The sequence below is a fragment of the Ptychodera flava genome, chromosome 8 (assembly GCF_041260155.1).
Source record: "Ptychodera flava strain L36383 chromosome 8, AS_Pfla_20210202, whole genome shotgun sequence".
Taxonomy (NCBI): domain Eukaryota; kingdom Metazoa; phylum Hemichordata; class Enteropneusta; family Ptychoderidae; genus Ptychodera; species Ptychodera flava.
The window spans coordinates 35,690,937-35,703,905 of record NC_091935.1 but is presented as its reverse complement, the minus strand read 5'-3'; positions in this window follow the sequence as shown (position 1 = coordinate 35,703,905).

Below are 12,969 nucleotides of genomic sequence, written 5' to 3'. Positions count from 1 at the left end.
TCAGATTACATTGACACAAATGTATAAGATCTGATAAGTATATCAGTACACTCACTAGACAAGTATTATCTTTTTATGTCAATTCTTCCAACCCTAAGTAGCTGTGTCTAGTGGAGGACCTCTAAACGCAACACCTGTGCATAGGAGAGAAACTCCAATTTACAAGAATTTGAAGATTTAGTTTTCGACCCGTTGACTAGCGTGACACTACACTCATGATCAAAGCAACTCAACGTGCCGAACCTCCCCCCCCCCTACACACATACACAATGCAGTCTACCAATTCATGACTTCGCAGAGATGTAAGTTTGATTCGTGTGTACGTTAGCTAAATTACAATTTCTGTCTTTTGGCACGTATGTCACTTACACGCAATTAAACTTAGAAAAGTGCAAAAAAAGTCAAAACCCTGCAATTCTATATGATGCCACATTGTAAACTGGTTGAAGACTCAGTACCTGGAAGGATAAAAATTTTAATACTTGTGTACATCCTGTCAAACAGTACAGTACTCTTCTCATAACAGTGTGACCTGTGACTCAATATTTTGAAAAATGCAACGTAATTCCTAGATAGACCTACAGCTCTGCCATAACGATGATCATAAAAACGGTATCGACAAAAATATTTTTCTACGTTTAATGATGCAGCAATCCATTTCTCATCTTAACACTACTTTTCTATGCCATGCTAAGTAATCTTTCTATTGGTCAAGGTTTCCATACAGCTGATTCTAAAATAGTTTTTTATGTTATTTTATAATTCATTATTAATACAGTAATGCAATAAATGTTCTAATTGATGGGAAACCTACGAACTAATCAGAATCGATCAGATGGAATGAATGCAATAAGAGTGTAAAACTATTGCTGGTGTTATCTGACAACTCTTTGCATTTTGCTCTTTGAAGAAATGTATCATGAGTATATCTTACTTGCACGTAGATTATATTCAATACCAAAGAGCCGTAAATCATTTTTAGCTCCCATTTGCCATACATTTATGGCAATTGGGAGGTTATATGGTTGAAAAAGTCTGTATGTGAGATGTCTGTCTGGTAGTACGAGCTTCTGATGAACTATTTTAGCAGCTCTACACACGTTATGTATATCACCACAGTAATAAGCTTATGTCTGGTAGTTTACTGTAAATCAATTAGAAATATGCACAAAAAATGACGTATTTTAAACATACTAGTTCAGGTACAGTACCTCGTTATTTAGAAAATACATACCTAGGAATGAGCTTACCGAGCTTTATTCAAAATTGCATAAACTTCCCATATGTTAATTTCTGAGATTTTTCTCTGTAATTTTTTCTTCGTAAATCTTCTCATCCGAAAGCAGTGTGCGATAAGAAAGATTTTTTTTGTCCTTGCATGGTTTTAGCTCCTTCAAGTTTCTTCAACTAATTAAGAATTCTACGTAATATTTTTAACGACTTTTTTCTTCATTTTGGTCAAAACATGCTCCTCTGAAGAGACTTGTCCGACAGCTCTAAAGTTGTTTTAAAGGTGCTAAATGACAGGTTACCTGCATTTTCAGTTCTTTGAAGTTACTCATTCTCAGAGTTCAAAATCAAAAATTTGCATGTGAAATTTCCTCATGTTTAGTCACGTATGTTTATATCTTCTTACACTTGGTTGTGATGCCGCGTTATGACATCGATTTCCCAGCTTATAAGCAATCCAGCAGCGAGAACAATATCAATTGACATCAATAAAAACTTGCACAATGCATGAATGATTCAAATTTATTGATGTTAATTAATCGAGAAATTACATTTATTTTGGATCATTTTGAATATTTTGTGTGGCTTCAAGAACCCTCTCAGCACACACTATAGCCACTGACATATCTACTCAGCCTGTCTCACTACACTACTAAAGTATTTTGTGATCATATCCTGAAATGAAAATTGCTCGAAAAACCAACTCTGTCATTTTAAGGAATCTTGATACATAGTTAAGAGAGATGAGAGAGTTTTCTTGCCACTGTCCTCAAGCTTGAAATAAAAGCTGTTAATGGAATACACGCCAGTCTGTTTAAAATATAATTTAATTATCTACCAAAACATAAAACGTATAGTACACCTTATATTTAATTGACACTGGAAAAAGGGGCCTTTATATTTACTTTAGTGTTCCATGGGGTTTGAGAGCATTAACGAAGCAAAGACTACAGAATGGGTTCTAATTTCAAATTTACCGACCAAATTGAAAGGAAGGGGAACGTGTCGCTCGTCACATTTCGTGGCAACTTGATTTCATCACGGAAACTACAAACGAGGACAAATCGTCTCATACATATCCAACTCCTTCCTTAATTGCCGGTGACAGAATGGCATTATGGTTAAGAAGGGCAGCTCAAGTTATATTACCACCAATACCAAAACACATGTAGTACAACCTGTCTAAGCATATGCTGTCATCTCACTTTCCAGACATGATGGAGATGCCGACATTGGCCGAATGACACCCGAAGGGGGCACCTACAACCTCGAAGAATTCATGAAACGTTTGTCAATAAAGGGAATCCATTCTAACAGCGTCATCGTTTGGTACAAAAACCTAACTGTAGATATCTTTCCATGGGAACTGTACGACGGAGAACAAAACGGAAAACCAGGGAAAATGTTACGGAGGAGGTTGTGGAAAGACAAATTAAATGCACAGACATTTTTGGACAGAGTGAACGAGAAAAGCTTGAACTTCCCAAGCTCTTGGATTTTACCAACGAAGAAGATCGATTTTCTCGGGATGAAAGCCAGTATCCCAAATAACCATGAAAGTATACTTAAAAGTCATTATCCTTTCACGTATTACAGGGATTTTTCAATATCTATTCCGTATAAATGGAAGTGTTGGATTCCGTTTTTCAATTAGAACAAAACAGGATAAGATGTTGATTATATTCCCACATGTATCAACCACAATAGACTGTCGAAAGTCCTTTGTGCCTTTTCTGTCTCTTATTGGTGTAACTTAGTCTCTCGCACTTACAACGAGGGGCGCGGGTCGCAAGCGTAGCGCTAAAGGCGCAAGCTGGGCATTCGTACGGCACTCGTATAAATAAATCGAATAAATGTTGATGATCAACAAATTTCATTTATTTTCAGTATTTTACTTCAATGAAGTATAAGTCTATTCAAGAGAAAACTCATTCACGCGAAAAAATATCGAGCCTAATTTTGAGCACTAGATGAAAATAATTACTGGCGTCGATATTGATAAGTTTAACTTGTTGCGAAATAGCTACAGTATACAGCTACACTTGAAATGGAAAAAATCGGCAAATCTTGTGCAATTAATTATGATATTATATTTTATAGAACTACACAAAATGATTAATTTCCAATGAAAACATTAAAACTTCTTTATTTTGGTCCACATTTACCGAGATTTTTCAAAATTCTACATACTGTATTATTTATTCCTTTATGGCATTCTCGATTTCGTGACGTCCGTGACGTCTTTTGAACAGACTTTATTGATGATAACACACACAAACACCTACACACACACACACACACACACACACACACACACACACACACACTCACTCTCTCTCTCTCTCTCTCTCTCTCTCTCTCTCTCTCTCTCTCTCTCTCTCGGTATGTCGTACAGCTATAGAAGTACAAGTAGTTAAAAAATTGGTAATTTCTTCTCTAAAGGCTTTGAAAAAATGCAGTGGTTATATTACAGTTTCACAAACCCGAGATGCAAACCTTTCTTTTCCAAGCCTTGGAAATAGAGACGGTACATATTCAACAAATACCGTTAAAACGGAAGAATATATGTCGAAAGATAAACCAGCTGTTTGTAATTTCCGGGGCAAGTCTGTATACCCGATAAAAGGTGGCTGTCAAGTCAGAAGTGTCAAAAGGCCAAAATCTCAGATGGAGTAAGGAGAAGGTTTACATCCGACAAAAAGTATGAGAGCAGTACTGAACCATCGATGTGATGTTTGTTGATCAGAAAAGCTGCACATAATCGATGCTGATGAATCTACTGCCTTAAACAAATGCTCTTAGTTGGTTTCACAATGTCACCACCGAAACAAATATTCTCTCTCAAATGTCAACACCACCTAAAACACGGTATAATGGTAAGGAAAATTTAAGATTGCAGGATACAGGCTAATTATCTATCTATCTATCTATCTATCTATCTATCTATCTATCTATCTATCTATCTATCTATCTATCTATCCATCTATCTATCTATATATATATATATATATATATATATATATATATATATATATATATATATATATATGTATATATAAGAAACTTTGGTTGACACACACCCCCACACCAGGTTGTAAGGTTCCAAACAGTGAATGCATGCCCTCGAAAAACCCTGTCGGTAAACGTACCTCATCCGTTCTTTGGACTAAGGCTGCGTTCACAAATAACGATTAGGGAAGGGGGCTGGAGGAATTTCGATTGAAATCTTATTTTTTTCAAATCCCCCTAAGTACCCAAAATATTTTCAAATGACCCCCCTCAATTGGTCAAAATTTTTCAAGTCCCCCCCCCAACTATCACAGGCCCGCACATTTGTAAAGGATGTGAGCGCAGACAAATAAACATGTATCACGCCGTTCCGCTCACATGTGTTCAACACTACCTGTATTAGCACTTTCTATAGTCATATTCCCAAGGCAAGTTCTTTAAATGCATCAGTGAATTTTTTAGATTTATTGGTCTAAAAGCCAACGTGAGTTAATCCAACTCTGGCCAGGTCAATTGCTACTGCTGAAGAGCACACAAAATGACAATTATGAGAGAGTAGGCAAATTGTTAATTCTGGCTAATTGCCATATTGCACAGTGACCTACCAAAAATTGTTTCAAAACTACAAGACAATAAATTAGATGCACTCAAAATTGACAATACTGGAAGGTTAAAATGTTCCATCAAGTAAATGTTTTAATCTCTGAAATTTTGGGTGTAATAATTTCAAATTTGGTTAAAAAATAAATAATTCCATTGGTCACATATTTTTTCTGTTAGTCTTTACTGTTCAAAGTTTTACTTCTGTATCATTTTATAACAAGAATGAGAAAATTTAGAAAATATGGTGACCCCACCTTTTTTCTTTAATATTTGATTATTCTCATATGCCAGAATTCAAAAAATGCTATGTGTTCTTCAATGTGTTGCTCTCTGACCTGATCTTGTGTACAAGTTTGTTTCACTGCCATGAGCGTCATTTGACCCAAACTCTTCTTCAACTACCATGTACATCAGAGTCAGAGCTATCTCTTTCACTGATCAGGTATGCAGTGACAGTGACACTGCAGGAGCAGAGCATTAATGATAGTGGCACTACCCGTAGGCAGTAGCTGTATTAACTTTGATAATTTTGGCAATATTTTTTTTCAGTTTTACAACTGCGTTCTTGTTCTCTTCCCTACAGCCTGTTGAAATGTCCAGTATTCAGCTTGCTATCACAGCATATGTGTGTACCATGCATTTGTGTCACTGACAATTAACTGACTGTCAGTCTGGACTCCAATTAAATTATCACAAAGTACACACACACACACACACACACATATCGGCTTTGTCGACAATCTAAATATATGTTTGAGCATGCTGTAGGGAGATAGCAAGAAACTGTAGTTGTTATATTGCATAGAAATATTGCAGAAATCATTAACAGTTGCAGCTTCTGCCCTGTCTTAGACTGGTTCTCATCCTATCTGTCACACAGGTTCCAATCAGTCACAATCAATGGTCACTCATCATCACCACGTCTTTTAAAGTTCGGTGTACCACAAGGCTCAGTACTCGGTCCTCTGTTATTCTCACTCTACATAGGTCCTCTTGGTCAAATTATTCGCCATCATGATCTCAAATTCCACCAATATGCCGACGACAATCAAGTCTACCAAACGTTCTCTCGATTAAACACTTCATCTGCAGTTACAACCATTGAGGATTGCCTAGTTGATATCAAAAACTGGATGACACTAAAAAAACCGAAGTACTTCACATTCGTTCACGATTTGACCGCTCTCCCTCCACCATTAACAATATTCAAGTTGGTTCAAGTACAATTCAACCATCCACCACAGCTCGCAACATTGGATTTACATTTGACTCAACACACGATTTTAAGCAACATATTCTTCGAACTTGCAGGAACATCTACACACATCTACGTCGCATCAGCTTTATTAGGAAGTACTTATCACAAGATGCCTGCAAAAAACTTGTCCACTCCACCATCTCCTCACAACTTGACTATTCCAACGCACTCTTGTTTGGTCTGCCACAAGCGTACATTTGTCATCTGCAAAGAGCACAGAACTCAGCTGCTAGACTCATCACACAGACAAGGAAACGAAATCACATCACCCCTATCCTGATGCACCTCCATTGGCTTCCAGTAAAATACAGAATACAGTACAAAATATTACTTCTCGTATACAAATCGCTCCATGGACTTGCCCCCAATATCTTGCTGAACTCGTCAATATTAACTGTCCTCCCAGATCACTGCGCTCAAGTCACGGCCTCACACTTAAAGTACCAAGAACTAGACTCAAATCCTATGGAGATCGCTCCTTCAGTTATGCCGCTGCAATCCTATGGAACCAGCTACCAATCACTATCCGTACTGCTCCCAGTATCACTATTTTCAAATCCAGACTCAAAACACTACCTTTCCAGAAAGCGTATATGTGATTTCCACTCATTGTTCAGCGCCAGTGAGCACTTTATTATAGTGGATACCAGGCGCTATACAAATCATACTTATTATTATTATTGTACTTGGGCCTCAGCCCAAGTACATTTGTTTTCATTCCGTGGGAAAAAACTCTGTAAGGTATAACCATTTCTGGCTGAGACCAGGGAGGGCAAAATGTCTTGGCTTCATCTTTCTTGGCATAATAAATGGCGTAATGATGCTAACTTAATGGAAGTGCTGCTCTCAGCCAGTCATGAATAAGTGAGATGTGAATATAAATGCTTCTCTATCTGAGTTTTTGCCACAAAATCTTCTGAATATAATCAAAATGTGCATCGAAATGCAACAATTAATGCACCCTCCGTTTCCTAAGCGATGGCACGACCCTTGCTACACCCACTGGACGAGCCAAAGTGGGAGGGGTAATTTCAGTTTGGTCGAACAGGAGGGCTCGAGACCAGAATTTAACATTTAAACTTGAAACATGTTTAATCACTGACAAGATGTGGACTAGTGTTAATCAAACTGAAAGTTTGAAAAGGAAAGGTTTATATCCCGGACACAATGAAAAACATTACGACTGGAAACTGTACCCCCAGTTGAGAATAGTAATGCCCACAGCGATGGAGAACACTTATCCTTGAGCTGAGAAAACCAGACCATCATTTCGAAATAGAGCTGCAGATTCGAGAAGCTCGTTCAAAATAGCTAGGTACACCCCATAAAGGGGTGGTTTCGAGTTTTGAGGGCAAATTTCGCCTCCTTCATATAGAAATCGTACGTTGTTTTTCCAGGAGAACACACCATTTGACACAAAATTTGCATGTAAAGGGGTCGCCAGTAAGTACGTGGTCAAATCTGGCATAAGAAACAATATGAAATGTTGGGTAAAGCCAGTCCAAAATAAACTGATTTGAACTTTTGTGTTTTGTAATTTATACCACTGCAGTAACATTACCTTTTTTTGACAACATCACACAATGTAATACGTTTTGAAACTGAATACTCCGACGTATTCTGTGTCTCCTTTGCTAAAAAATACGGTATGCCGATTACCATGTAAGGAGATGATGACGTCAAGACAGATTTGTAGTGCGTTTGGTCCTGGATGGTGCACGAAGTTTTGTCGAGGTAGCTTGTGTATTTGTTTCCTAAATGGGAGAGATTAGGGTCGATCTAAACGAAGGCCGAAGAATGTTATGATACTCTAAGCGAGCTGAACTCTGACGCGAATGGTTGGATAATTTGGAGGATGTCTAGAACCGGGATCTAGAATGATCTCGTCTCATTAAGATTATTTGGCGGTCAGTATTGAATTTCAACTGCGTCACAAGTTTGCGAAATGAGTATTCCGTCGAACGGTCAACGAACGATATTTTAGAAATCTGGAGACATGGCACATCGCATTTTTATTTTAGTATTTTATATTTTACAAAAGATTTAAGAAGCAATGATTTTGTCGAAAATTCTGAAAAAAATATATGAAAATTTGATCGCGAACACATTTTCACGTTGGGGTCAACTAGCCCTGCGTACGATGCTGTGTGTTCCGCTACAGCTAATCGCCCCGCTCACCACAGCCCTGCAAAGACCCGTACGTAGAGTTGGTGACTTCAAATCCATTTTTGGACTTGACGTAAAAAGCCAAATTACTGCCGAAATTCAGCGTTCTTGGGCCCAAGTCGTATCCCAGCCTACCTCAGCTACTCGATCGCTTCCAAAAATGACAGTCTTTTATTCACTTCTCGTAAATAACCGTCGATGTCGGCAACTCTCTCACTAGCCCTGCGTACGATGCTGTGTGTTAGCTGGAGCACATAGCATCGTACGCAGGGCTAGGGGTCAACCGGATGCGCTATTTTGCGGGTTGCGGGTTGCGGGCATGAAAAAATGTGTGTTTTTTGATATCATTTTCGCCCTTCTCACACTTCAGATTAGTTCAACCGCCGATAAAAGCACAATTTTCGAAATCGTTTTCAACGCCGTTTCAAATAATTTTATTGTGGTGAACACGATTATAGTCCTAGGAAACTTTTCAAAGTCACGCTGGATCAAATGCTTGAAGGGGGCATACCGGCATGGAGCGACTATCATACTGCAGGTGCAAGTCATACGTTCATGATATTAGGAGATAAATTATTGAGAGCTGCAGAACACAAACTCATCCAAAATATTCCTATTAGATCGATTCCTGAAAATAAGGCAACGCACCGGCGTGTTTTTCCCACTGAAATTCTCGCGTAAAATGTTAGCAGAATGTCGTTCTCTGAGGTCGCGACCTCGCTTGAACCGAAACGGCAAAGTAAACTAAGTCCTTTGTTGTACGTCTTTTTCTTTTTAAAGATTTCATGAAAAATACACGGCATTTACAATACACATCACTTCTACGCTTTTTTAAGTCAAATCTTTCCTTATGCATTGCATTTAACTAGGCATTGTTTAATTTTCTGTATGAGTTGCCCTGGAACCGAATTGTGAATGGATGCATTACAAAGAATTTACTTCCTGTGGCCTGATACTAGAAATGTAACAATTTTCATTCCGCGATAAGTGGCGACATTTCCGAGGCGCGATTTTTGTTGTCAGTCTGGTATTACGTCACGGTATATTTCTCACTCACATCCATGGCAAGAAAGAAAAGTGATTCAGATCCCTCATTATTTGTAATGGCCAGGCAGCTCGGAATAAATAAATTGGTCCTCGGAATCGCCGCTTTTAGTTTAGCAGATTTTGATTTTTTTCAGAAACATAACGTATTTTCACCCATTTGGTTTGGTCTGTTATAGCATCTTTAGTCCAAAAAATCAAGTTTACAGCATTGATGTTTTCAACAGCCTTCAAATATACAGTATTACGTTAAAATACACCATATAGTAGTGTTTCATTAATTTTAACCATCTTGACCTGATGGTGAAATATGGACTTCGCAGGAAAAGGGATACTGTACGATAGACCTGATCATCATTATTTATAATAGACACATTCTAAAGGTTTTATTTCTTATATACTAAATGCCATATTACATATATAAGAAATCTAGCCATAATTCTAAAAACCCGCAGCCCGTAGCCCGCAACCCGCACTTTAGCAGATACCGGGGTCAACATGGGGTCGCAGCCATGTTGCTTCAAAACTTATTTCTGTCTGCACTCAAAACTCAAAAATGTCGGATATGAACCTGAAAAATCGATGCAATTTCGTCAAAATTCGGCGAAATTTCAGCCTATAGACAAAATTTCATCTAGGTAAGGTAAATTTACTGAAATTTGATCGACAAATAATCCTGAGCTTCGGAACGTGACAGCTCGCCTTCTCCGGGAAGTCAAGCATCCAGCTGCCCATACACAGTTGCCCATATGGCCAGGTTTATGAGATTGTTTTCAAGCGAGCGAGCCAATAGAGCTAGAGGTCTGATTTTTGGTATATAGGAATAACTTAGCAATACAATTATTTTGACAAAATGTCACGTGACCTCAATGACCTTTGACCTCAAATAGATATATTTGTCCACAACTCAGTAACCACAAGTGCTACACCCTTCATATTTCATGATGGGACACCTTATGACACCACATATTGTACCTCATTAATTATGCACATATCTAATTCTGAGCAAGCCAATAGAGCTGGATGTCCGATTTTTGGTATATAGGGATAACTATAGGGTAGAAATCTAAATATGCCCATCTAAATATTAGACATCTACCATCGAGAACAAAAGAAATTTGCTGTAATTTGAATATTTACGGAGTTTAAGCAATTTTCACTATAAATAAAGAACCCCTGCCTCAAACTCCACAAAAGTTGCTAGACATATTTTGCCGTTGTCATGCCATTGCTTCGTTTAATAACCAGTTAATCAAATGCCTAATTGACAGGAGGAAATTCAAGACCATATTTGAATAGTAGTATATATTGTCCTCAAAATTACTCTATCACGGCCCAAGTACTCATTGCCTTCAGCAATACTGCCTTGTTATTATTATTATTATTATTATTATTATGAGGCTCAAGTTCGCTTTTTGTACGACAGATCATACATTTAGATTTTTTCGAGATAAAAGTCAAGAAATGTGACAAATTGGTTCTAAATTTTGTTAAATTATTACTAACATTAAAACATTTTGATGACATTAAAAATGTTATTCATTTTTCATTGAATTATCTACAAAAACTTGGCATTGGAAAATGTAAAACACAAAAGGGAACCAAAAATTTTCAAGTCCCCCCTCTAATACCCCCAAATTTTTCGAATCCCCTCAGAATTCCTCCAGCCCCCCCCCCCCGCCCAAATCGGTTTTTTGTGAACGCAGCCTAAGTGGACGCAACGACCTTGTTGTTCGAAGATCTGATAGACACCAGGAGCGAAAAACCAACAAGTTTAAGCTCTAAGCAGTCCCCGGGGGTACTTCCATTACTTGCCAACATGTATACGTGCCGCCAAATGGGGTGGGTATTTCGGCAACTTGGTCTAAAAAGGGGAGTGTCAATTCACAGTAAACCAGGGTCTAAAATGGGGTCGATTTTTGAGTGCCACACAAGAACAAATTCCAACAGTCAGTTCCCGTCTTCCTGGCAGGGTTTTGAGCTGCACTCATAAGCATCGATATCTTTTTGTGTGACAAGGGAACCATTAAAGAGACCCCCTGGCTTTAGCCAAAGTAAATACCGACTTTGTTTTAAAACACTGTCACTAATCGGTCAGAACTCCATATATGGAAGAATTTTACCCAATAGAAAATATCGAAACAAAGTGGCTCTACTACTACTATCAGAACAGGTCGACCATGGGAAAATTAGCAGTACCTTATGGACGAACGGCGAGGCTTCTTGTAGTTTGGAATTTTAAAAATCACCAGTCAGACTGTAACTGCAGATAACTGATAATTTCTGAAGCTGGACAAAACTTTGGTGAGGGTGAAAGATAGCTTCTTTCACTCAATTTTTTTAATATTTCCATAAACGTTTTTCGGAAATCATGGCTTGGCCAGCAACAACATAGCCGTAAATGCAGTACAGTAGTAGGCTCTGCCGGTAAGTCGGTCATGCAAATGCTTGCTTTTTACCCGATTACGTTTTTGCAAATTTTGACACTATGACTTTTGGCCTAGGTCAAAGGTCATAAGGTCTAAAATGGAGTCCTAAAATAACGAGATTTAGGTCTAAAATGGGCCCCGGGATTTTTACGTGCGGCCGCACACCCCTAACACTTCTCAGAGCAAGTACCCCCCCCGGAAGCAGTCAACGCGCCTTATGTAATTTGACTCAAACCTCCTTGACTAATCAATTCGAGAAATACATGTATTTGCATAGCAGTAGTGAGACAATTGGAAAATGACCTTTTAACAACTCTCAGTTACTTTGTTGTTTTCAAAGGGATCAGCCTAACGTAACTGTTGTATTGTAGGTCAATGAAATAATCATTGCGCTTCCGGTGGTTTGACCCGCAATATTTTACAGATCGTAACGTCACCTTTTCAGACAACAACACGTGGGTGTGCAGTTTTTACCCTGTTATCATCAATTCACAGTGCTGCAAGCAAAAATAAATAAAAAAAACACAGAGAAATTCCCAACTCATCCACTAAGTTTCTCATGGTAGTGTTGAAAGTGAAACGCGCATTTGTTATTTTAGTTGAGCAATAAATCTTATCGTTAAGGGACATTTGGTAATTACGGGATAAATATCTAGAGCTTCTGTGTCTAAATTCTCATGAAATAACATTTTAAATTAGTCTCGTTTCAGTTCCCCTTTCAAGGAGACCAGCTGTAAGTTACGATACAACTTCTATCTTGGGGGGGGGGGGTGTTTTACGATATCAACAACAGTATCTTGTACTCTCAGAACCTTTTAAATCCATTTTCCTCTGTAGAGGTCAACCGTGACGGCGAAAGGGTTAAAGGTATGTTGCAATTGTCCAACCAGTTAAAAGGCAAACAGTGAATTATCCTTCAGACCAAACTTCAAGTATTAGCAATACATAGGTATCCTAAGTCGGCAAACTAGAGTTTGGATACTTCTGTCATTAATATACAGAATAAAAATCAAGAAAAATTGTCAAAAACACAGCTACTGTTTTTGAATACCTGGCTTTACTCACAAATGATCTATTCTGACTTTCAGTGAGCAAAACGTTGGTTCATTAACACTGAATGCAATAGTTGGAAATGGTCTAATTACACAGAGAAGTGTTTGATTAACTGTTGTGCTCTCTTTGATATTCGTAATTGACATCAATTTTTATCATTTTCAGGACAGCAGGTTA